The sequence below is a fragment of the Aotus nancymaae genome, unplaced genomic scaffold (genome assembly GCF_030222135.1).
Source record: "Aotus nancymaae isolate 86718 unplaced genomic scaffold, 86718_ANA_hifiasm-v0.15.2.pri h1tg000065l, whole genome shotgun sequence".
Lineage (NCBI taxonomy): Eukaryota > Metazoa > Chordata > Mammalia > Primates > Aotidae > Aotus > Aotus nancymaae.
This window is the reverse complement of record NW_026988480.1, coordinates 3,122,543-3,147,891: the sequence shown is the minus strand read 5'-3', so window position 1 is coordinate 3,147,891 and position 25,349 is coordinate 3,122,543.

Sequence of the window (25,349 nt, the reverse complement as noted above, 5' to 3'; positions counted from 1 at the left end):
TGTCTCTTCTTCCGATGACATTTTTTCATCTGCTTCTGACCCTTACATGTTGAATCCTGTGGTTTTTCCTTCTGAGATATCTTTTACTCTTTTCTATGCCTCATAATTCTTTTATTTTTGTTTGATGTGGTAATTATCTGTTTCAATAGACGGGCAAGTTATTCTTTTCTTTTCTTTTGTTTCAAGAATGTTTTTTTATTGCATTTTAGGTTTTGTGGTACATGTGAAGAACATGTAAAATTGTTGCATAGGTACACACGTGGCAGTGTGGTTTGCTGCCTTCCTCCCCATCATCTATATCTCCTCCTCACCCCTCACTGTCCCTCCCCTAGATCCCCTCCACAGACCCCAGTGTGTGATGCTCCCCTCCTTGTGTCCAAAGTTTTTCTTGATTTTTCTTACCTTTTTGTGTGAGACTCATTTGCTTTGTGTTTTCCCCAGTTCTCCCTTCCTTCCTTCCTTTGGTTTTTCTTTCCTTCTTTCCTTCTTCCTTCTCTGTGTTTCCCTTCTTATTTTCAGTCTTCTTCCCTCTCCTCTTACACACACAGACACACACACACACACACACACACACACACAGTTTTGGTGAAATACTTTGTTGCAAACTGCAGGTAACATACTACGTAAATCTCAAGTAGTTCTGCATATATTTCTCAAGTAAAAGAAGGTCCTCCTATGCAAACACCTATCGTCACACCCAAGATAATAATATTTAGTCAGTAATACCACAAATAATAATCTATGATTGAATGATCCAAGATGTCCCAGAGTGTCCTCCACGGTTGTCTTCTATGTGGCACCGGGATCTGGTTGGTGTCATTCAATGTGTGTGAATGGTGTGGCAATTTAGTCTCTTTTCATCGTTTATATTACACCACTTTTTTTTTTTTTTTTTTTTTGCCTTTCATGACATTGACATTTTAAATGAATCTGCCTACTTTTAGTGTGAAATACCACGTATTTTTTCCCCAAAGTTTAAATTCATGTGAATCATTTTTAACAAGAAATTGCTGTATCACTTTTGGATTTTTCCATGGTGTTGCAGTAAGAGGTGCATGTTATCAGTTTGCTGTACGATCAGTGATATCGAGGGAGCTTTTCTTCTTGTAATTAAGCACTAGTCTGTGGCATAATACATTCAGAATCTGAGATGCTCCTGCTGACAGCAGATTTTCACCCAATGAATCTTGCAGCCTCCCTGTCTCCATTACTGTATGATCTTGCAGATTAGAAACATACACATTGCCTGTGAGAGGAGAGCTTTCTAGCTCTATACTTCCTATGAGGTGAGAATTTTCTATAAAAGTAGCTTTGCATAATATGGAAAGGAGGGAAATAGATGTCACTAAATGAATAAATGAAAGCAGTTTGGCATGAGCTGGTGATCACTGAAGTTGGGCGATGGGACTTGGTGATTTGCTGTAACATTCCCTCTTCTTGCAACCATGTGCTCATGTTTATTTTTAATTCAATATTTCAATTCAATACACTACCCTACTTCTGCTTTTAGTGTCCAAATTATGATAAATTTATTATTTATTCTTTATGCTTTGAAATCAGACTTTTTAACGCCACAGAAATATTTTTGGGATCTTATTTGTATCAGATGTACCTGAAGTTGTGTGATTCTGTCAAGGAAAAAAGACACTCTTCAAATCTACTTTCATGGTTTTCAGGACTGTCCTAGAATTCTCCTCATGTAGGCTTTTTAAGTTTTGGCCTAAATTTGTATTCTTATTTTTCCTTTAATTATTTATTCATTGCTATTACAGGTGGAGTTTTTTCTGTCATTATTATTTTTCTCTCTTACAGCTTTGTATATAAATAATATTTACTTTTATATTACGTTAAGCTTTTTAATTATTTTTATTCATGGTACCGTGGATTCTTCCGATTTTCCAGCTATAGGATCTGCAGAGAGGAGTAGGCTCACTCCTTTCTAATTGTTTGCCCTTCTCTGGTTAAGGTGGTTGTATCTCTAGGGCAACATAAAATAGTGGTGGAGTTGCCTGTGTTCTTGCCGTGTCCCTGGTGTCGCTTGAAAGAGTGTGTCTGTTTTTCCCATTTCATAAGATAATGTCTTTAGGGATATTCCTCTGCTATATTTTAAAGATCAGGTATTCATGGTATATCAACATTTGTAGAATCTAAGGAAAGAGAGAGGGCAGGAAATGGAATGCTCAATTATACCTTGTCTTCTTTGGATGTGATATTTGATCTGTTTCTCTTATTAGTGGTTGCTCAAGAAAGTTTTTTATCCTCACATTTTAGTTTACTACATAGACAAATTATTTAGACAAGAAAATCTTAAAGAAAAAAACGAATAATGTGTTCTCCCATCAAACAAACTTAATCACCTTAAAAGGATTTTGTTGAAGTCTTCCATGTATAACATGTGCATATCACAAGTGTACAGCTCAGTGAATTTTTCTGCTATGAACTCACCCATGTAACCAATATCCAAAGAAAAAATTCTCTACTGGCTTCCCAGAGGATATTTTTGGACTGCCCTTCACTTACTGATGGTTTTCACTATCTCAGAAAGATACTAACGGCTCTAACAGATACAGCATAGATTCTGTTGTACATCATATGAATGTTCCTACATTATATAGATGCTTTTTTGTACATCATAGAAATGGAATCATAGTTTATTTTTGGATGACCGAGCTTCATTTGCTCAACAATATTTATGGTGTTCATCCATATTTTTGGATACAGTTGTAGATTTTTAAATTTCATTGTTGTATAGTATTCCATTGTGTGGCTATTGCATAATTGACTTATTCATTCTCTTTGACAGGTTTTTATTTTTAATTTTTCTAGGCTTTGTTTTTTTTGAGATGGAGACTCACTTTGTCACCCAGGCTGGAGTGCAGTGGCGCTATCTTGGCTCACTGCAACTTCTGCCTCCCCAGTTCAAGCGATTCTCCTGCCTCAGCCTCCTGAGTAGCTGGGACTACAGGCACATGCCACCACACTAGGCTAATTTTTGTATTTTCAATAGAAATGGGGTTTTGCCATGTTGGTCAGGCTGGTCTTAAATTCCTGATCTCAGGTGATCTCCCAACCTCGGCCTCCCAAAGTGCTAGGATTCCAGGCGTGAGCCACCATGCCCAGCCAATTTTTCTAGGCTTTAATTTGTTTGCTTGTTTTGCTTACTGTTTCAGTAAATTTTGTCTTCATTTTAATTGCTGGTAAAGAAGATTCCGTGATGTGATCTGCCTTCATATTCACGTCTTTACCAGACATTCTGCCCAGAGTTTTTGAGATGAATTTGCTTATAGTGAACTCCAGGAAAATAGTTCAAGGAATTCTTTCAAATTTTTATCAGTGAGAACAGAAAAATGGGGCTGTTGAGTAGAGTAGTATTTCCTGACAGGTATCCTCACAGACTTGATTATGAAAGAACCACATATAGTCTAAAGAGTAGCCAGTGACCATAATACAAACAGGCATTTGCTAAGTTCACCTGGGAGAGGAGGAAGAGTGGAGGAAGAGTGCTTGTGGCTGAATGTTTGTGAGGGAGCCCCTATCAGATTAAAAGGGCTGCTGCTGCTGCTGCTTTGAACTTGGGCATGTGTGTGGGATGGTAAGATATGAAATAACAATCCTGCACCACTCTTTCTGACTACATAACTGGCATTAAATTCAATTACTCTGGATATTGGGTAGAAAATTATTTTAAATGTATATGTGTCCTGGTTTCTAATCAGATATATCCCAAAATATAACAAGGTGGATTTAGAATCCTGTGTTTTATCATTAGTTATGACACTCAGTAACTGTGTAAATTTGAACAAGTTATTTATCTTTGCAATAAAACATAAAGCATCCTCAGGGCATTGGATTAATCTTTTATTACTTAACTGAAAGGTAAATGCTTATAAATATCTAATGAAATAGCTCATAATATTTGCTGTGTGGTCATTGATGCTTCTGGACAAAAATGTCAAAATTAGCTGATACTGAAAAAGTTCATGGAGGTTTAAATTAGCAAAGACATCAACATTTATTTCAAATATAATGGGAATAAAATATCCAGATATTTAGAACCTTAGTTTTGCAAAAGAATATGAAGTATCTAAGTTTGTGAGATAACACATAGAAATGTATTAAGAGAAACAGTTAAAAATGTTATGACAAAACTATCTAGTTTCTACTATTATGCTTAATATATATTTGAAAATTTGAAAAAATATTTATTGCATATATAAACATATGTATATATTACAGTAAAAAGCCTAAAATTTATAACATTTTCATTTAGAGTTTCAGAACTTTTATTCAGAAATTGATTAAAGATACTAAGCTCATATTTTCTTCAATATTATAAGATATGTAAAATTGACAAACATGTAAAAAATATATGAATCGCAATTTCTTTAAGTGAAATTCAGAGGATTAATGAAAACATTCCAAGAAAAATTTTAATGGTCTAATTACAGGTATTTTTTAGTATGCTGTTAATATTACTGAATGAAATAATAGAAAAGTAATAGAAATAGAAAAGTAAATAGTAAAAAACGTGCGTGGAAATGGTAAATACTAAAACTTCTAGATTGGTTTGCATAAGATTGTGGTCATTAATATGTCAGTACTCTATATAGTGGGTAACATTTGTGTGAACTCTGTAGTGGTTGTGTGTGTGTGTGTGTGTGTGTGTGTGTGCATAAGGGAGAGAAACTATTTGAAAGGCTACCAGCAAAACACTTCAATATCTTGCTATGGCTATAGTATTAACATATCTACTTAAATATCTTAATAACCCACTGATAACTATTTCATTAAAAAAGATTTTTTTTTAATTAATAAGTCATTTTGTAGGCTGGACTGCAGGACCTCCCCACAAAAGAAAAATGTCATTTTGCAGTAAATAAAAATCAGCAGTAAAAACAAAAAACATTAATTTAGAAAAACAAAAAGCCTCTTTAGAAGTCTACAATTATATTAATTGACCTAAACTTAATATTCTTTTTTAATGTATCAGGTTTTTTTAAAAGACATAAAGTGAGTATGAAGGTAGGAAAAGAATAAAAGAGAAATAAAAATGTGCTAACATTGTATCAAAAGGTGGAGATTGTCACTTTTAAAATAATTAATTTCTAAAATTGTTGTTGTCTTTAGAAATACCACCAAAGGTTGTGAGAGAAACAGAAGGCTCACAGGTGGATTTCAATATAGAAACTCCATATTCGGACTCCAGCATGTGCAAAAGTCACCCAAAGTAGGCTCAGAGGGGAGCTGAGTCTCCACATCTGACCCGGGAGAGGAGTCTGGGCCTTATTGGAGAAAAGTGGCTTGAAAATAGTGCTTCCTGTAACTTGGGGTTTTCATGGTGACACCTTGGGAGCGTTTTACATCATTTCAGTGGTTTGAACATAAGGCAACCAGGGGGTGGTTCTGGACACTACTCTGCTGAAAGAAAACCAGTGCATACTCTGTTTTGTATACTGGAAGAGTAGGTACAATTTTAATTTTTAAAAAATCTATTGACAAAGACAAAAATAAGACAGAAAAGAAAATCACTATTGTGGGTATTTTGGCATAAAATATTTCAGTGGTCAAAACCTTTCAGAATACTAACTTGTTAAGTATACTTTGAAAACCAAAGAAAAAGTGTATCACACGCCCCTAAAATAACCTCTATAAATATGTGTCCTATTGCTGCTGCCGTTTATGAAAGATGCAGTGGAACTTGAGAGGCATGACACTGAGGTGATAAAAGAGGAAAGAAGTGGCCACATAAAAAAGGTTTCCTGGATTAAAGACATGGACCACACCTGTGGCGCTGTCCAAGGCATTTTCTGAGGTGGGGGATGATGCTGAATGCCATCCCTAACTTGGAACATCTTGGTCCAAACTTTGGTTCTGTATTCCATTACATATAAAATTCCATTATATATAACTTCCTACATATATAAATTCCAATATATATATTATAGATTAATTAACTTAATCTACTCCAATTAATCTCTTCTGTAAAAACAGGGATAATAATGCTTTATTTCCGCTCTATACATTTCAGAACACTATTGAGTCTGTAAAAATTGCACACAAGAGCCGGGCACGGTGGCTCACACCTGTAATCCCAGCACTTTGGGAGGCCAAGGCAGGCAGATCACAAGGTCAAGAGATTGAGACCATCCTGGCCAACATGGTGAAACCCCGTCTCTACTAAAAATACAAAAATTAGCTGGGCGTGGTGGCGTGCACCTGTAGTCCCAGCTATTCGAGAGGCTGAGGTAGGAGAATTGCTTGAACCCAGGAGGTGGAGGTTGCAGTGACCCGAGATCACGCCACTGCACTCCAGCCTGGCTCCTGGCAATGGAGCAAGTCAAAAAAAAAAAAAAAAAAAAAAAAAAAAAAAAAAAAATTGCACACTAAAAGGAACAGATTCCTGAGTTTATTTAAACATAAAACATCAAACTTTGTAACCAGAGCATTAACATAAACAAGCAAGCAGCTTGCCTCGGCCAGAGGCTGCTTCTAGAGATGCTAGGAACACTCAATAAAAACTAGAATGTAACTGCTGTGAGAAGATACTCAGACCATTGAGATGGAAGTGGAGTTCTGAGGATAGGACTCAGAGGTGAGGAAATGTAACCTTCCTGAACCCACAGGCTGGAGGTGTGCCTCTGTAGAAAAGGAACCCTGTATGCAGGTAACCATTTTTCTTTTTAACAGCTTTATCGGAGTATAGTTCACATGCAATAAATGCATATCTCTGAAGTGTACAGTTTAAGTTTGATACATGGAACATCTGTAAAAGCATCACCACACTCAAGGGAATGAATACACTCATCGCTCCAAAAGATTTCTCATGCTCTTTTGTAATTCTGCCTCACTTATACCCTCCTCCCAGGGACCTACTCATACAGTTTCTTTAACTGTACATTTGCATTTTATAGTTATAGGTAAACATAATCATGTAATATGTACTGTTTTCCACCTGGCTTCTTTCACTCAGCATAGCTATGTTCATGGGTCTCTGTATTTCCGTTTTTGGTGCGGAGTAGTACTGCATTGTGTTATTGTGTGATAATTTGTCCATCAGTTTAGCTGGTGATGAATATTTTGGGCTATTTTAGGAGTTTCGTGATATTACAAATAAAGTTGCTATGAATATTTAAAATTTTCCGTATATCATATTCTTTTTTAATCTTAGATAAATACTTAAGAATGAAATTAATCATACAGTAGTTGTGTGTTTAAGGTTTTGCCACTGTCAGACGGTTTTCCAAAATGGTTGGGCTTTTATTTTCCCATGAGCACTGTAGGAGAGTTTCAGTTCCTCTACATCCTCCCCAACGCTAGGGATATTCATTCTATTCAATTTTTGCCAGTTAACAGGTGGGCAGTGTTATCTCTTTATGGTTTTATTTCATGTTTAACTAGTGATCAGTAACGTTAATCATCACTTCATGTTCTTTTTTTTGAGACGGAGTCTCGCTCTGTCGCCAGGCTGGAGTGCAGTGGCTCAATCTCGGCTCACTGCAACCTCCCCTCCTGGGTTCAAGCGATTCTTCCGCCTCAGCCTCCTGAGTAGCTGGGACTACAGGCACGTGCCACCACCACGCCCAGCTAATTTTTGTATTTTAGTAGAAACGGGGTTTCACCATGTTGGCCAGGATGGTCTCAATCTCTTGACGTTGTGATCCGCCCTCCTTGACCTCCCAAAGTGCTGGGATTACAAGCGTGAGCCACCGCGCCCGGCAGCTTCATGTTCTTATTTGCCATCCATATGCTCTTTTTGGTGAAATATCTGTTCATATTATTGCCCATTTTTTTCTTCTAATGCAGGGATGTAAATGCTACAAATTCTCCATTAAATGCTGTTTTTGGCCACGTCCCCATACTTTTTATAAATTGTATTTCAGTTTAGTTCATATAAAAAAGTATCTTGAGAAACTTCTTCTTTGACCCATGGGAAATCTTGTTTAAATTCTAAATATTGAAGAATTACCTGGCTATCCTTCTCTTATGTTTTTAAACTTAATTATTTTGTGGTCTGAGACTATACCTGGTAAGATTTTTATTCTGGTAAATATATTAAGGTGGGTTCAATAACACAGAATATGACCTAATTTGTTGAATGTCCCACATGTGCTTGAGAAAAGTGTGTATTCCACTGTTGCTAGGTGGTAGATACTGTACATGTCATCTAGGTCAAGTTGATTGATAATGCAGTTCAGGAACTGGTATTCCTGCTGATTTTCCACCTGCCTGATCTATCAGTTACGGGCAGAAGGTTGTTGAGTTCTCCAACTACAATAAAACTTTTTTAAAAAATTTCTCCTTTATCAGTTTTTGGATCATATACTTTGACATTCTATCGTTAGGTGCATATACATTTAGGATTGTTTTATCTCCTTGAAGAATGAACTGCATACTTTATCATTATGTAATGCTACATTTTAACTCCAATAATATTCCTTATTCTGAAATAAGTTTGTCTGAAATTAATATTGCTGCTCCAGCTTTCTTTTTATTAAAGTCCATGACATTTCTTTCTCTGTCACCTTACTTTTAACTTTACTTTAACTTACTTTTACTTTTAACTTATTTGTATCTTTTAACTTACTTTCCACCTTACTTTTAACTGGCTCTTGAATGTAGAGTTCTTGATAACATATAGTTAGGTCTTGATTTTTCAAAGTAATCTGAAAATCTCTATTTTAATAAACTGTTCTATTTAGAACATTCCCATCAAAAGTAACTACCGGTATGGTTAGATTTGCCTGTGACTTTTCGCTTTGGCCCTCCAAGCACCCGATGTGAACTGTACAATATATGGCTTTTGTTTTCAGAAAACCTGCAGAGCACATTCTCACTTCAAGGAATTTGCATTTGTTGTTTCCTGTGTCTAGAACCCTTTATCTTCACAGTCTTGATGGGCTACTTCCCCATGTCGTGGAAATTCAGCTCATCATTTTCCACTAAGTGGCATTTTCTGGCTGTCCTATCTAATTGCTGTATCACACACCAGTCAGGCCCCCTCCCATGACGCTGTTTGATTTAGCATGTGCTTCATTTGCCTTTCACATTTAGCTTATATTTGTTCAAGCAAAATGTCAAATGAAAGTGGTGTTAGTAAGCAACCTTGTTTTATTTCCTCATTTGTTTCCTGTGGCTATGTTTAGATTCCTTTTTACCAGAATAAGGAAGTCCCCTTTTCCCTATTTTGCTGAGTATTTTTTAAAATTATAAATTGATATCAATTTAATCAATTGCTTTTCATGCATCTATTGAGATGAAGACAAGAATTTTCTCCCTCATTCGACTGAAGTGATGAATACAATTGTTTGACTTTTAAATTTTAAACCAGGTTTACAATTCAAAAATAAATTATAATTGCTTGTGATATGCTTATACAGATCAATGGATTTAGTTTGAAAATATTTTAAGTTTTATCATGGGAGACAGAAAGGTAATTTACCTTTTGGTAATGCTCATTCAAAAAGGGATGGTGACTTCTGAAGGACTGTGCTTAGTTTTGGTGATTTTTTTCCCCAAATACTCTGTAAAATTTATTAGGAAAATTATGTGAAGTTTTTCATTTCTTTAATAGATAAAGGATTATTGATATTTTCTTCTTGTGACATCAGTTTGTAATATTTTAAGACATTGCTCCATTTTCATGTAAATTTTTTGTTTTTTCTTTTCTGAGATGCATTCTTTCTCTGTCGCCCAGGCTAGAGTGCAGTGGTGCGATCTTGGCTCACTGCAACCTCTGCCTCCCGGGTTCAAGCAATTCTCTCTGCCTCAGCCTTCTGAGTAGCTAGGATGACAGAGGCACACCACCACAGCCCTCTAATGTTTGTGTTTTTAGCTTCAACATGTTGGCCAGGCTGGTCTGGAACTCCTGCCCTGAGGTTATCTCACTTCAGCCTCCCAAAGTGCTTGGATTACAGGTGTGAGCCACCTCAGCTGGCTCTAAACTTTTAAATGTATTTATATATAGTTGTTTATAATTTTTCTCATTATGTTTTGTATCTGGAGGCTCTTCAGTGATATCCTATTTTTCATTCCTAATATTAAGGATATGTGACATAATGACAGTCTACGAGAATGAATCGTTTCACCTATGACATATTTTTTATCCTTTATAACTTCAGTTCTCATCTTTGTTATTTCCTTCATTCTATTTTCTTTGGATTTAACTTGTTGCTATTGAATTTTAGTTTCATGAAATTTCTGAAACTTGCTTTATGAAGCAGCAGAAGGACCATTTTGGGAAAATATTTTTAAACAGTAAAAATTAATGGGCATTTTTTGATACAGAGTATCTTTATTTTTAAATTATTTTCATTTTGTTAACATCTTGAATAATAAACATTTAATTATTTTTAAACTGCTTCATTTATCAGTTATGAAGAAAGATGTCAACATGTTCTATGATTATGGATTTGTTTCTCAGTTCTCTTAAGTATATATACTTACTTACCTCCACAAGATATTATGGTTGCTGTTTTATCCACTCAATTTGTAGCATATTTCACATTTTACCTGTTCTTCCTTTCAGACTGCATCTCTAAGCTGCTATTTGGGATAATTTTCCTTTTGCCTAAAATATTTCATTATTATTATCATTATCATTATTACTTTGGTGTCATTCTGCTGGTGAAGAATTCTATCAGTTTTGACCGTATTTTTTTTTCAATATTTTGTACTTTCCCTTTGTTTTTGGAAGGTATTTTACTGAATATAGAGTTCTTGAAATTATTGTTCTTTTAATACTTGAATATAAAATTCTGTTTTCTTCTGGCTTCATTGCTTTTCTTTATAACCCGTCTATTAGTCATATTGTTGCTTCTTTGAAGCAAATATGGCATATCTTTAACAATATTCAAAATTATTTTATTTATTTTGTCTTGGTAGGGTTTGTTAGTTATTCTATACTGTGTTTACATCATGAATTTGTGGCTGCTGAAATTTTATAAATTTTGGATATTTTAAAATATTTGTTACATTATCTATTATTTCTGCCTCATTATTTAAATTCTTCTGGACTACAAATACATTATCAGAACGTTTTTTTCACATTCTCTGTATCTCTTTCACTCTTTAAGTATCATATGTATTGTCTATCCTTTTATATCTCCAATTTCAATCTAGTATTTTTTTTGTTCTATCTCCCTGTAATCAATTTTTGTATTTTAAGAGAAATTTCAGGCTTACAGAAATATTGAGAATATAGAAAGTTACCATATATTCTCTCTAAATCTGTGTACAATTTCTCCTGTAATTGACATCTTGTGTTGGTAGTGAATGAGAGTTCACTCATGATTTGACTCTCTGTTTGTCTATTACTGGTATATAGGAATGCCTGTGATTTTTGCACATAGATTTTGTATCCTGAGTCTTTGCTGAAGTTGCTTATCAGCTTAAGGAGATTTTGGGCTGAGACGACGGGTCTTCTAAATATACATGTTGTCTGCAAACAGAGACAATTTGACTTCCTTTTTTCCTAATTGAATATCCTTTATTTCTTTTTCTTGTCTGATGCCCTGGCCAGAACTTCCAATACTATGTTGAGTAGGAGTGGTGAGAGAGGGCATCCTTGTCTAGTGCCAGTTTTCAAAGGTAGTGCTTCCAGTTTTTGCCCATTCAGTATGATATTGGCTGTGGGTTTTTCATAAATAGCTCTTATTATACGTTCCATCGATATCTAGTTTATTGAGAGTTTTTAGGGCTGTTGAATTTGGTCGAAGGCCTTTTCTGCATCTATTGAGATCATCATGTGTTTTTTATCTTTGGTTCTGTTTATGTGATTTTATAGATTTTCATATGTTGAACCAGCCTTGCATCCCAGGGATGAAGCCAACTTGATCATGATGGATAAGCTTTTTGATGGTGCAGTTGTTAAAATTGGTGAACAAATATATATAGTTATTATTAACTGCAGACCATAGTTTGCATTAGGATTTATTCTTGGTGTTGAATAGTCCTATAGGTTTTGACAAATGCATAATCTCATGTACTACCACTAGAGTATTATGCACATTTGTTTCATTGTCCTAAAATCCCTGTGCTTCACGTAGTTTTCAGTTTTTCCTCCCACCAATCCCCATGCAACACTGTTTCTAAAGTTTTACTTTGCCCAGAACATCATACATTTGGATTCATAGAGTACAAAGTATTTTCAGACTGGCTTCTTTCAACTGGAAATAAGTTTTCAAGTCGACATAAATATATACCAATAATATTTATTGGGTAAATATCTAGTGCTCGTGGCTGGGTCACATGGTAGGAATATATTTGGTTTTGTAATTAAATGCCAGCTGTCTTCCAAACTGGCTGTACAATTTTATCTTCCCACCAGCGATGAATAAAAGCTTTTCTTCACGTCTTTGCCAGCATTTGATGTTATCAGTATCTGGGATTTTAATTATTTTAATGGCTGTTTAGTAACATCTCATGGTTGTTCTGATTTGCTATTCCCTAAATGACACACGATGTTGAGAATTGTTTTCTGTGCTTATTTCTCATTTGCATCTCCTCTTTGGTGAAGTTTCTGTTCACACACTTTGTCCACCTGTTAACTGAGTTACTTGTTTTGTTATTGCTGAGTTTTAGTAGTTTTATATTTTGGATACCAATATTCTATCAGATATATGTTTTACAAATATTCCCCTTAGTCTTTGGCTTGTCTTTTTATTCTCTTAACACTGTTTTATAAAGAAAAGAAGTTATACATTTTAATGTAGTGAATTTTCAAATTTTTCTTGCATGGACTATGTTTATTTTGTTGTTTTTATATCTAAAACCTCATTATCAAACCCAAAGTCACCTGATTTTTTATTATGTAATCATCTAGAAGTTTTATAGTTTTTCATTTTAAGTCAGGTGATCCATTTTTGCATTTTACTTTTACAATGATCCATTTTGAGTTAATGTTTGAGAAATGAATAAAATGTGTCTAGATTTTTTTTTGTATATGGATGTCTAGATGGTCCATCACCATTTGTTCAAAAGGTTATACTTTCTGTATTAGATTGTCTTTGCTTTGTTCCTCTTCATTATTGCGTTGGCTACTCTGAATATTATGTATTAGCTTATAATTAGTTTGTTGACATCTGATTTTTGTTAGCTGTGCTTTGAATTCATAGATCCAGTTAGGAAGAACTGATAGCTTGACAAGGTTGAGTCTCCTATACATGTACTCTCTACTTATTTAAATCTTCTTTGATTTCTTTCAACAGAATTTTGCAGTTTTCCTCATTTGGATTCTGTACATATTTTGTTAGATTTATAATTATTTATTTTGGGGTGGTAATTTAAATGATATTGTGTTTTAATAGCAAATTCAAGTTGTCCATTATTTGTATACAGGAACTCAATTAATGAATGTATGTTAACATTTCAGTTTGAAATCTTGATATAATCATTTATTAGTTCCATGTTTTCTTGTTGTTGGAGGTAGTCAATTCTTTGGGATATTCCACATAGACAACTGCATAATCTGCAAATAAAGACTGTATAATTTACTTCTTCCCAATCTGTATACTTTTCAATTTTATTTATGGTTTCTGCTGTCTCTGGTTTTACTTGAGCATTTTATGCAATTCAATTTTTTAGCCTTTGTGAGCATATCAATTATACTTCTATAAAAAAATTCTTAGTGATTGTCCTACAGTTTGCAATGTGTATTTGTGATTTATCCAAGTCCAGTTTCAAATAATACTCTACTGCTTCATAGTCAGTGCAGTCCTTACAACAACATATTCATAATTCCTCCCACCCACACCTTATAATGTTGTAGTCATTCATTTCACTTGTCCATAAACTATAATCATACTTTGTTTCTATTATTATTTTGAATGAACCCTTATCTATAAAGCAATTAAAAATGGGAAAAATAGAACAGTTTATTACCTTCATCTAATCCTTCTTTATACTCTTTCTTTCATTATACTTTCTTACCTATATTATTTTACTTCTTTCTGAATAATTTATTTTAACTTTTTTGCTATTCTACCAGCAGCATTTTCTCACATTTATTGTTTGAGAAATTCTTCATTTGTCCTTCGTTTTTATGGGATAATTTTACTCTGTACAGGATTTCACACTGCCAGGTTTTTTGTTTGTTTGGGTTTTTTGTTTTACTTTCAACAGCCAATATTTTGTTCTATTTTCTTCTTGCTTGCATAATTTCTGACAAGAAGTTCAATATGATTGTTATCTTTGCTCTTCTATATGTATGGTGTTTTTACTTTTGTTTTTTTCAAGATTTTATCTTTGTTTTTGGTGTTCTGAAGATTAAATATAATATGCCTAGGTGTCGATTTTTTGGTGTTTATTCTATGTGGTGTTCTCAGAGTTTACTGTATCTACAGTTTGGTGTCTGTTATTCATTTTAAAAATATTCTTATCCATCATTACTTCAAATATTTATTGTTGTCCCTTCCTTATTCTTTTCTTTTCTACTAATATTTCATACTATAGCTCATAGGTTATACTTTTTGCAATTGTCCTTAGTTCTTGATGATTTTGTATAATTTTAAATTATTGTTATTTCACTTTGTCTTTTAGTTTAAGAGGTTTTAAACTTAATTCGTGTTTTGGTCATATCAAGTCTACTAATGATCCAATCAAAAGCTTTCTTCGTTTCTCCTAATGATATATTTTTTTTAATTTATAGCATTTTCATTTGATTATTTTTTAGATTTTCAATCTCTCTACTTACATTATCCGTCTCTTTTTGTATGTTTTTCACTTTTTACATTAAAGCTTTTAGCATATTAATTATAGTTATTTTATTTTTATATTCCTCATATTATAATTACAAAATTTATGTCATGTATGAGTATGGATCTGGTGGTTACTTTGACTTTTACAATTGCGCTTGTTGCTTTTGAAGCAGAAGCGGTGAGAAACAAACGTCTCCAACACCGAAGTGAGGAAGGAAGTGGCTTTTTACTCAGCCAGGAGCTGTGGGGGTCTACAGCCTCATTCACTGAGGTCCCTGAGAAGCAGCTGCTTTCCCCTTTTATAGGCTTACAATGCCAAATGGACAACTGAGGTGAAAAAGGCAAAACTATGTCATTGTCCATAGAGGAAGAGAGTCTCTGTGAAAAGAGAGTTTTACTACATTTTTCACAATGATAGCCTTCTGGGCTCCTGTGGGTACAGCTTACAAAATTTGGGCTGAGCCCCACTCAAGAGGGCCCCTCCTGCTAGAGTTATTAAACCTCATGCTAATCCACACTGAGCCTCCAACAATTCATCAGCTTCACTATAAGTGTTTCCACTGTTACTGGCTTCAGGAGCAGGAATCTGCTTCTGCCTCAATATGCTGTGATTCTTGGTGTCTGTCCCTCAATCATTCTAGTTTTTGGAGCAGCAATTTGCCCCCTACTATCAGTTATCCAGTGGATCTAAGATTTGTTGATTTTAGTCTTATTTTCTTTTTGTGAGGATGAGGGTCATGATTTTGAAACTTTTACAAGTTGAATTAGAAATTGGAAGTTACAGTAACCTATTTTTCATACTAATATGTGCATGCTTTAATTATATAATTTTTTCCATTTTGTTTAACCCTTCCTATTGTGTTTTAAATACTTGCATGTATCATTCATCTTGCAATTTTGAAGTCCATTTCTGTTAACTTTATTTTCTTTATACCTTATTATTCATTTTCTATTGTCAGTTTTTCTCCTGATATTATTGCCTTCATGTATGCCCTTCTTAAAAATTGATGCAGTGTTTATAAATTGTAGAGCTATGCTGAGGTCCTGGATACTTTTGCAGGACCTATGTATGCTCCTTTAGGCAGCTGGGACAAGGCAGATCTCAATTTATTCAAGATTGCAATGTTGTAAATAGGCATTTCAGAACATGTTAGGACATGTCTACTTCCAGGTCACTTTTATTTGAAAGATCCCATCCTTTAGATTTCCAACAACACCTTTGATATTTACCTTGTCCTCCCCCCTGGGAAGGCCGTGAATTATTATTATTATTTTTTTTGGTCTCAGCAGGTCTCTGGGACTTAGAAACCCTTCTTGAATTTTTAACCTGTCAGCTGCTACTTTTTCCTCAAGGAGAAAGGCATTGTCAAATCCTCTGCTCTCCTCACCTGTCTTTCCTCATCTCATCAGTTATATTTCTACCAATTTACATTATTTTGAAAACTCTTTATTGTCTTCGAACAGAATGTTTTCATTCTGTTTCACTTCATTTTTTATATAGAGAAATATAGCTTTTCTTCATCAATAAAAACATTGGTCAGAAATAGCTTGTGATTCTGCCAATAGCTGAATTCCACTTAATGAATATTAATAAATAAATAAAAATATATAAATAAAATTATAAATCAATAATTATTCCACCAATTAATTTAATGTAATTTAATTTGAACACACCAAGATTAATGATATTTCCTTCTTTTTGTCAAATGCATGCACATGCTAAAGCTTCTGTGAATATTCAAAATGTGAGTCAGTGACTCAATTTTAGTTTAACAGGATGTCTGACAGGAAGTAACTCATTCTCATACTTAGGTCAAAAAACTAACTTCAGATTTTGGAGACAAAATGGTTACCATAAAGAAGTCATAATTCAGACCCAAAGAGAGAGTTCTTGAATATCGTGCAAGAAAGAGTTTGAGGTGTGTCCAAAAATAAAGTGAAAGTAAGTTTATTAAGAAAGTAAAGAAATAAAAGAGTGGCTACTCCATAGGCAGAGCACTCCTGAGGACTGCCGATTGGCTATTTTTATGGTTGTTTCTTGAACATGTGCTATATAAGGGATGGAGTATTCATGAGTTTTCCATGAAAGAGGCAGGCAATTTCTGGAGTTGAGGGTTCCTCTCCTTTTTAGACTATCTAGAGTAACTTCTGGCATTGCCATGCATTTGTAAACTGTCATGGTGGTAGTGGGAGTGCCTTTTAACATGCTAATGGATTGCAATTAGCATATAAAGAGCAATGAGAATGACCAGGGGTCACTTTTGTTGCCAACTTATATTTGGCAGGGTTTGGCCAGCTTCTTTATCACATCCTGTTTTATCAGTAAGGTCTTTATGACTTGTATCTTGTGACATCAGTGTTACTGATCTCCTGTCTTATCCTGCGACTAAGAATGTCTAACTTCCCAGGAATGCAAACCAACAGGTCTCATCCTCATTCTATCACTCTGGTTAGAATGCCTCTGGCAAAATATTGCTACATTTGGTGGCATTTGTAATAAAAAACAGTCTTTGAATTATAATTGAATATTTAATAATTGAGTGTTCCAAAATTTAAAATCAGTTTTATTTGTTGATCCTGGAAGTTCACTGTTAAGTAAACAATTTTATAATCAATGAAATTGGAGAGCCCTTGAATTATTTCATTGATATTAAGAATATCTAGGTTTCACAAGAAATTAAGAATTCTTTCCCAGCACTTTGGGAGGCCAAGGTGGGAGGATTGCCTGAGCTCAGGAGTTCACAGCCAGCCTAGGCAACACAGTGAAACCCTGTCTTTACTAAAAGACAAAAAATTAGTCAGGCATGGTGGTGTGCACCTGTAGTCCCAGCTACCCTGGAGGATGAGGCAGGAGAATTGCTTGAACCTGGGAGGCGGAGGTTGCAGTGAGCCAAGATCATGCCACTGCACTCCAGCCTGGGTGACAGAGTGAGACTCCATCTCAAAAAAAAGAAAAATAGAATTCTTGTAAGTAGCACCCACTGAACTAGATTTGATGGTATTCTCAGGAACTTTTGATGCATATCTGTTGAAGCATATAATGTCCTTGTAGGCAACATGCATATGGTTATGTTGCCTGCTGACAAGTAGATGAAGGAGCATGATGTCTGTAAGGTTGGCCGCGTCGTGGAGAGTTTGGACACGCCTCCTCCCCTCGCCGGGAGCTCAGACACACCTCCTCCCCCTGCCGGGAGCCCGGGGAAAAAAGCCCCATCAGGACTTACCTGATACCATCCAGGCCCCACTCCCTTCCATCCGGGTCCCACTCCCCTCCATTTTGTCCCACCCACCTTGGCCACAGCCAATCGGATGCCTCCACTCCCTATAAAACCCCGTGCCTGAGAGGAGTCCGGGCGACTTCTCCGGCCCTTCCTGTCCGGACCGCAGAACCTCGTCCGGGAGCCTGAATAAATTCCCTTGCATTGGATTATTTTCGTGCTGGCCTCAGTTTCTCCGTTTCGTCTTCGGTGAAAACAGACCTTACAATGTCTGCCAGGTGATTAGGCTGTCCCCAAATATAAGTAATTTACATTTATAAAATAAAGTATGATTTTGAAACTGCTTTTGCAAAAATTGCATCAGTGAGAAAATTATGCCAGTGAGAGATCTGATCTGGCCAATACTCATCTTGCCTTTAGCCTTTAAACTGCCCTTAATTACTCTGAGCTTGCATGCTAACTTTGGGAGACATTTAATTTATAGTTTAAATGAGAATAGCACTTCCCAAAAACTCAACTGCCTTTGTAAAGCTAATGAGAGACCTCCAGACTAGGATGATAGAGGAGCCTGAATTCTGCTAAGGTATAGACATAAGTAATTGCCAGTCATTATTCTGGAGGTCACAAGATATGCAACCTCCCCGATTACTCCTACAGATAACATCACTATTAATTATAGAACCTAATATTGGGTTTTTGAGATTTTTTTTTCAGGTTTTTTGTATGTCTGGCTACCAATAGCTCCATCTGGACCAGCCAGCCACTCCTATGGCCTCAACCAGAAATGACTTAGCACACAGGAGAACTATTTCCCACACCCCTATGATTGCACCTTCAACCAATCAGCAGCAAGCAGCCATTGCCTAGCCACCCCCACCACTTCGCCCAAATTACCTTTGAAAACCCCTTGCCCCCAAATTTCCTGGGAGGCTGATTTAAGTGATAATAAAACTCCAGTCTTTTGTTTAGCTGGCCTTACCTGTGTAAAACTCTTTCTATATTGCAATTTCCCTGCCTTGGTAAATCAGCTCCATCTGACCAGGGGCAAGAGGAATCCACTGACTGGTTAGTAGCAATTCCCTCATGTTAAAGATAACACAATAAATGCTAATGAAGAATTACCTGTGCTTTTCACAGAGTCACTAAGAGAACTATCTGACATAAAGTATATGGATGCATTCTTCACTGAAAATATATCAGTTACTTAATATCTGACTGTAACCTTAAATTATAAACTTTTTACACTCATTTCATGGAGTCAAACATCATCATACATGCTAGAGTAAGCAATAATGTTTTTCTCCAGGAAACTCTATTGGTAACTATTTACTTGTCTATTGTTAACGTGTCTTAAATCTTACATAGTAGCTTTGAGATTGTGGTCTAAAACATCAACATCAAGATAATACCACACAGAACTCCCATCTCACAGGTCTCCGGATCTCAAACTATGCAAAACTAAGAGCTAAGCAACACTCCATGGATCAAACACTTCCATTATACTTAAAGTTTGTCCATGTTGTTTTAGACAATTGGTCTCCTCCACTTTCAGGAATCTCTTGGTAGATCTATTATTTTCTCTATAGATTACTTAATATCATGGAAAACACCCTCTTATATACTGTTTAAGCTTCACTGTATTCAATTTTATAATGTTAGTGCAGTCAGAACTACAGGAGTCTCTCCCCAAATGTGAGGCAATTATATTCCTGGAAATTAGCATGGTTGAGAAAAAAAAATCTGTCTGTATTTGGCAAAAACAATGTATCATAAAACAGGAGGTTTGGTGGGAAGAAATAAAGGCATTACATATATAAGGGTACCTACACACACAGAGAAATTTAGTTGCAGAAGGCAACTGCTTCCAAAATGAGCAAGATATATTTATGTCAAAACCAGGTTCTTCCAGTAACTGTCCTCTTTAACCACCTTATATCGTTCAAAAAACTTGGTGTACTTTTACTTTCTTCCAAGGGAGACTCTCCAAAAATTTTGGTATTATGTAACTCTATCACTTTAAGCATTTTATTAAAACTAGTTCTTGCTGGATTTAAATGTCATATCTTTTTCCTTGAGATGCCTCCATCTACCCAGTCCCTTAAACCCCATTCACTAATTTCCCTCTATTTTTCAGATTTTAGCCAATTGCTTATACTTCCACATATTTTCTCAAAATTGCAGTTGACCTTTGAACAACGTGAGGTGTTGGGGTGACAGCCTCCCCTGCTGTTTAAAATCCATGTATAATTTGGACTTCCCAGAACTTAAATACTAATAGCTTACTGTGGATAGGAAGGCTTACCAATAACATAAATAATTGATTAACAAATGTTTTAATGTTACACGCATCCTATACTCTATTCTTAAGATACAGTAACCTAGAGAAAAGAAAATGTTCTTAAGAAAATTATAAGGAACAGAAAATATATTCACTAGGCATTAAGTGGAAGTGGAACAGAGTAAGTTTTCACTCTCCTTGTCGTCACGTGGTGTAGGCTGAGTGGGGGAGGAAGTGGAGAGGTTGGCCTTGCTGCCTCAGCGGTAGCAGACAGAAAATCCACATACAAGTGGACCCATACACTATAAACCCTTGTTGTTCAAGAGTCAACTATAATGCATAGGCACTTTTTCTTACCCTGCTCTTCTAGCCATTCTTTCTTTCTTTTTTGAGATGGACTCTCCCTCTATTGCCCAGGTTGGAGTGCAGTGGTGAGATCTTGGCTAACTGCAACCTCCGCCTCCTAGATTCAAGCAATTCTCCTACCCAGCCTAAGAGTAGCTGGGACTACAGGCACACGCCGACATGCCGGGCTAAGTTTTTTTGTATTTTTAGTAGAGACAGAGTTTCACCATATTGGCCAGGCTGGTCTTGAACTCCTGACCTCGTGAGCCACCCTTCTTGGCCTCCCAAAGTGTTGGGATTACAGGTGTTAGCCACTCCGCCCAGCCTCTAGCCATTTTTATTAACTCAACATCATGGTTTATACTACGCTGAGCATATTTAAAAATGATTGAGGACTTAAACATTTGTGATACAAATCCAGTGCTGTATCATCTCAGCACTATTCCTGGAAAAAGAAGCTGCTGAACTAAAACAGGGAATTCACCAAAATTCTTGTGAAATCTATTGATGGGTCTAGCTTGATCTACCAGATGAGGCTAGTGTGATTCTGTGTGTTTGTTTTATTGAAATGCAACGTGGAGATGGTTTTACGGAGTTCTAAGAGGACATCTTGGTCCTAGAAGTGTATAGCATGGACTCTGACACCAATGCTGGTTCACTGGTCTTCTTCTAGGGATTTGTGTATGTACAGAGACAAACACAAAAAAAAGCCAAGACACAGAGCAATGTCCATGAGGGATTTGTTGTCTGCAGCCTGTTGAGAGCTGGGACTGGAGGTCTTCTTAATTGATGCGCCCCCCTGGTACCACTTAGGTGAAGTTTGAACCATGCATTTTTCGATGTCTGGATATTTGTGAGGGTAGATCCAAATTTTTACTGACTTAATAAAGTAACTTTTGTGAGTCAATGATATTCCTGATCAACAGATACTTCTTTTCCAAGTAGGCATTTGAGGTTCTACCACCATCTTGCACCATCAATTCCTGAGTTTCAGAGAGCAGAATAGAAATAAGTGGGTGAAGACACATCCCAGGGAAGCCAAGATCACCTTAAAACTTCAGGATTTAACCCGTTCAGGACAGTATTCCACATAAACATGGGCAAAAAATATCATTTTCATGTGTGCTTTGCAACCTGTGACATCAATTCATGGGATGAGATGAAGTGGACTGAAATTGCGAGGTCAGTTTGGGTGATAGTTAAAGACAGTCTTTGGTGATACCTGGAATTTTTCAGAGCACTGAGGTTTTGAAGTGGCAAAGTTAAATTTGAGTAATTACAACTAACTTAGTTCACTTCATATCTTTTGGCTGAGTAAGCCTAGAAAAGTTGTGTTCTTTATAACAGATTATTTTGTTTATTTACATAGTGGCTTTACTGAAAATTGCTTATGTAAAAAAAAGATAAGTCTCCCAATTAAATATTGGTTTCTGATAATATGTAATGTAAAAATAAACTTGTAATACCTAAAATAATTAGCTATCATCCAAAGACACTTCAGTGTGGATGTTTATTTCAGTGCTAATCATTTCCTCTCTTGACTCAGTGGTTTTCTGATTAAAACATTTGGGCAATGTGGAACTTTAGGACATATGAAAATTATACACTTCATAATTTTTAACATCCAAAGAGCATGCTTTCTCAAGCAGGAATTTGTATAGCTCCATCTTAACCTCCATGGTTTAATTAATCATGCATTTTTCAAAGTCTGGATATTGGTGAAGGTAGACCCCAATTTTTACTGACTTCATAAAGTCACTTTTGTGAGCCAATGATATTCCTGATCAACAGATACTTCTTTTCCAAGTAGGCATTTGAGGTTCTACCACCATCTTGCACCATCAATTCCTAAGCTTCCAGAGAGCAGAATAGGAAAGAGTGGGTGAAGACACATCCCAGAATCAACTCATTTTGCATCCTTCATGTTTCATTTTGATAATTCATCAAACAGCACCACAACAAGGAAGCAGGGCCTAGGCCATGCAGCCCCTGGGTGGGCAACTGTTCCTAGCAACAACTCTTTCTGTTAAAAGAGTAGCATAAAAGTAGCCGTCTCTGCCCCACAGGAATCCTACTCCTTCACTTTTTCCAAAGTCCCAGAGGGTCAATGGAGCATTCATCTTCAGTCGCATGAAGATATCAGTAATGTTGCTGAGGCTCCTTGTCCACATGATTTCACAGTGCGGGGGCCAGAGCAGAGAACCACATCAGAAACTTGGTAGGATGGACTGAAATTACGATGGATTCCAATTTCAGCCCGCTTCTGAGTAATGAAGGAAGAAATAATAATATTGTTCTGGACTCAGAGACACCAAGATGTCATTTTGTCTCCATTAATTCTCCAGAATACAGCAACACCTAGTGAATTAATAAAAACAGAAAATCATAAAATTATTTGTGTTACCATGTGTTCACATTCAAATATTCTATAAACTACAGCATTCTTTGCCCAAAATTATTCTGCTGCTTCTGTAAAAGTCCAAGAAGTATCATAATTTCCAAAAGTACTTTTTTTTTTTGAGATGGAATCTCACTCTTGTCGCTGAGGCTGGAGTGCAGTGGTGTGATCTCAGCTCACTGCAACCTCTTCCTCCTGGTTTAAAGTGATTCTCCTGCCTCAGCCTCCTAAGCAGCTGGGATTACAGGCACGTACCACCATGCCTGACTATTTTATTTTTATTTTTAATAGACATGGGATTTTACCACTTGGGCCATGCTGGTCTCAACTCCTGACTTCAGGTGAGCCACCAGCCTCGGCCTCCCAAAGTGCTGGGATTACAGGTGTGAACCAATGTCACCCAATTCCAGATGTACTTCTTTTAGTTCTACCTTGCTACTGGCATTTCCAAGTACCTGCCGTTAGACTCCCTCCCATCTTTATTTCTTGCCAAATGCGTGCCCTTCCTCAGCTATTGCATTACTGAATCTTGGCTTACTCCAATGACTATACAAAAATCATGGTTGCCAACTACTTTCTTGTTTCAGTATTTGGTGTGCTACTTTTCATCCTCAGTTGAAAATAGATTAATGAGAAAACGTAAATTTAAGAAAACAATATAAAGAGAAAGCAGAAGATGGCAATCAGGTGGCCAATCTGGTGCCATACACCAATACCCACAGTAACGCCAAAATACTAAAACTCTTCCATTTGACAGAGAGTCATGGAATTCTCTGAGCCATACCACAGTCTCTGAAGAAATATTATCTGGCTCAAAAAGACATCTCTATCTTTAGTCAAGGTGCAGTGGCCCGTTGTTGAACACGAGGCCTTTGAAGAACCATTCTCAGAAACAAAACAAATGTTCTTTCTGCATGTTGGTACACTCCCAAAGCTGCTACTGTCTGCTTCAGCAGATTATTATTATTTTGAGTCCTCCCCAAATAATGATATGTTATTAAAATAGCAACAATTATTACCCAAATAACTAATATTCATAGAACATAATTTTTTTTTACAGGCTGGAGTGCAGTGGCACGATCTTGGCTCACTGCAACTTCTGCCTCCCAAGTTCAAGCGATTCTCCTGCCTCAGCCTCTCAAGCAGCTGGGAATACAGGTGCATGCCACCACACCTGGCTAATTTTTTCTTATTTTTAGTAGAGATGAGGTTTTACCATGTTAGACAGGATGGTCTTGATCTCCTGACCCTGTGATGTGCCCACCTCGGCCTCCCAAAGTGCTGCGATTACAGGCATGAGCCACTATGCCCAGCAGAACATAAATTTTATATTAAGCAAATCTCCTAAATTATTCACAAATATAAAGGTACCATTAATAATTGCATTTAAATATGAGCACTTGGTGCTTCTGACTGTATATTTAGATAGAAATGGTGACTCTTGTTTCATGTGTGTAAAGCAACTCATGCTTATTTCAGAAATCCTTAAGTGAGGAACAGAAGAGTTAAAGCAATTCCATTGGCTAACAGGTCTTGCAAGAGAAGATTTTAAGCCTATTTATGAAGATGCTTGAAAGAAAGAAGTAATAACTGATTTACCCAAATACATTCAAAGAGGACTTGTGGAAGGCAGGGAATAAAACTACCTTTCCTAGGAGAACAGAAAGTATCACATCTGTTTGCCAGTTAAAGACAGAACTCAGAAAATGAATGGAAAAGAGGTTCATGTCTTCTATGGCCAGGCACAGTGGCTCATGCCTGTAATCCTAGCACTTTGGATGGCCGAGGTGGGTGGATCACCTGAGGTCAGGAGTTCAAGACCAGCCTGGCCATCATGGTGAAACCCCATCTTTAAAAAAAAAAAAAAAAAAGACTTGGTGCAGGGTTCTCCTGTATTAACATCTCTAGTAGGAAGAATTCCTAAAGGTGCACTCCCTCCTCCAAGATTTCTGTCCCCTGGTTAGCCAATCAACCATTAATTCCAGGTTTAGAAAATGGTTTCTGTGCTTCAGGTTTCAAATTGACTTATCGCTTTTTTGTTTGTTTGATTTCCCTTACTTCTGTGTAAAAAATTACACATACATAAACATATAACACACACACACACACACACAGAGTTATGTTTGTCTAGATTCTGACAGTGGTTCTCTTTACCTAATTCTAAAGTGAATTTTCATAGTTTTAAGTTGTTATTTTCCATTATCATTCATTCCTGAATGAGGACAATGTACTTCTTGTTTATTTTACCCCAACAGAAAATGTCTGTGGCTGTCTTGTATCTCCACTGTCTGATATTTTCAGTGGTGGCCACAGTCTCCATCCAGCTCTGGCTAGGATAAAGGAGGTATGTGTCCACCCTAGAACCCTTCCTGAGACTGACGGGGCAGCCAGTGCACAGCTGGCCATGTGGAGGCAGA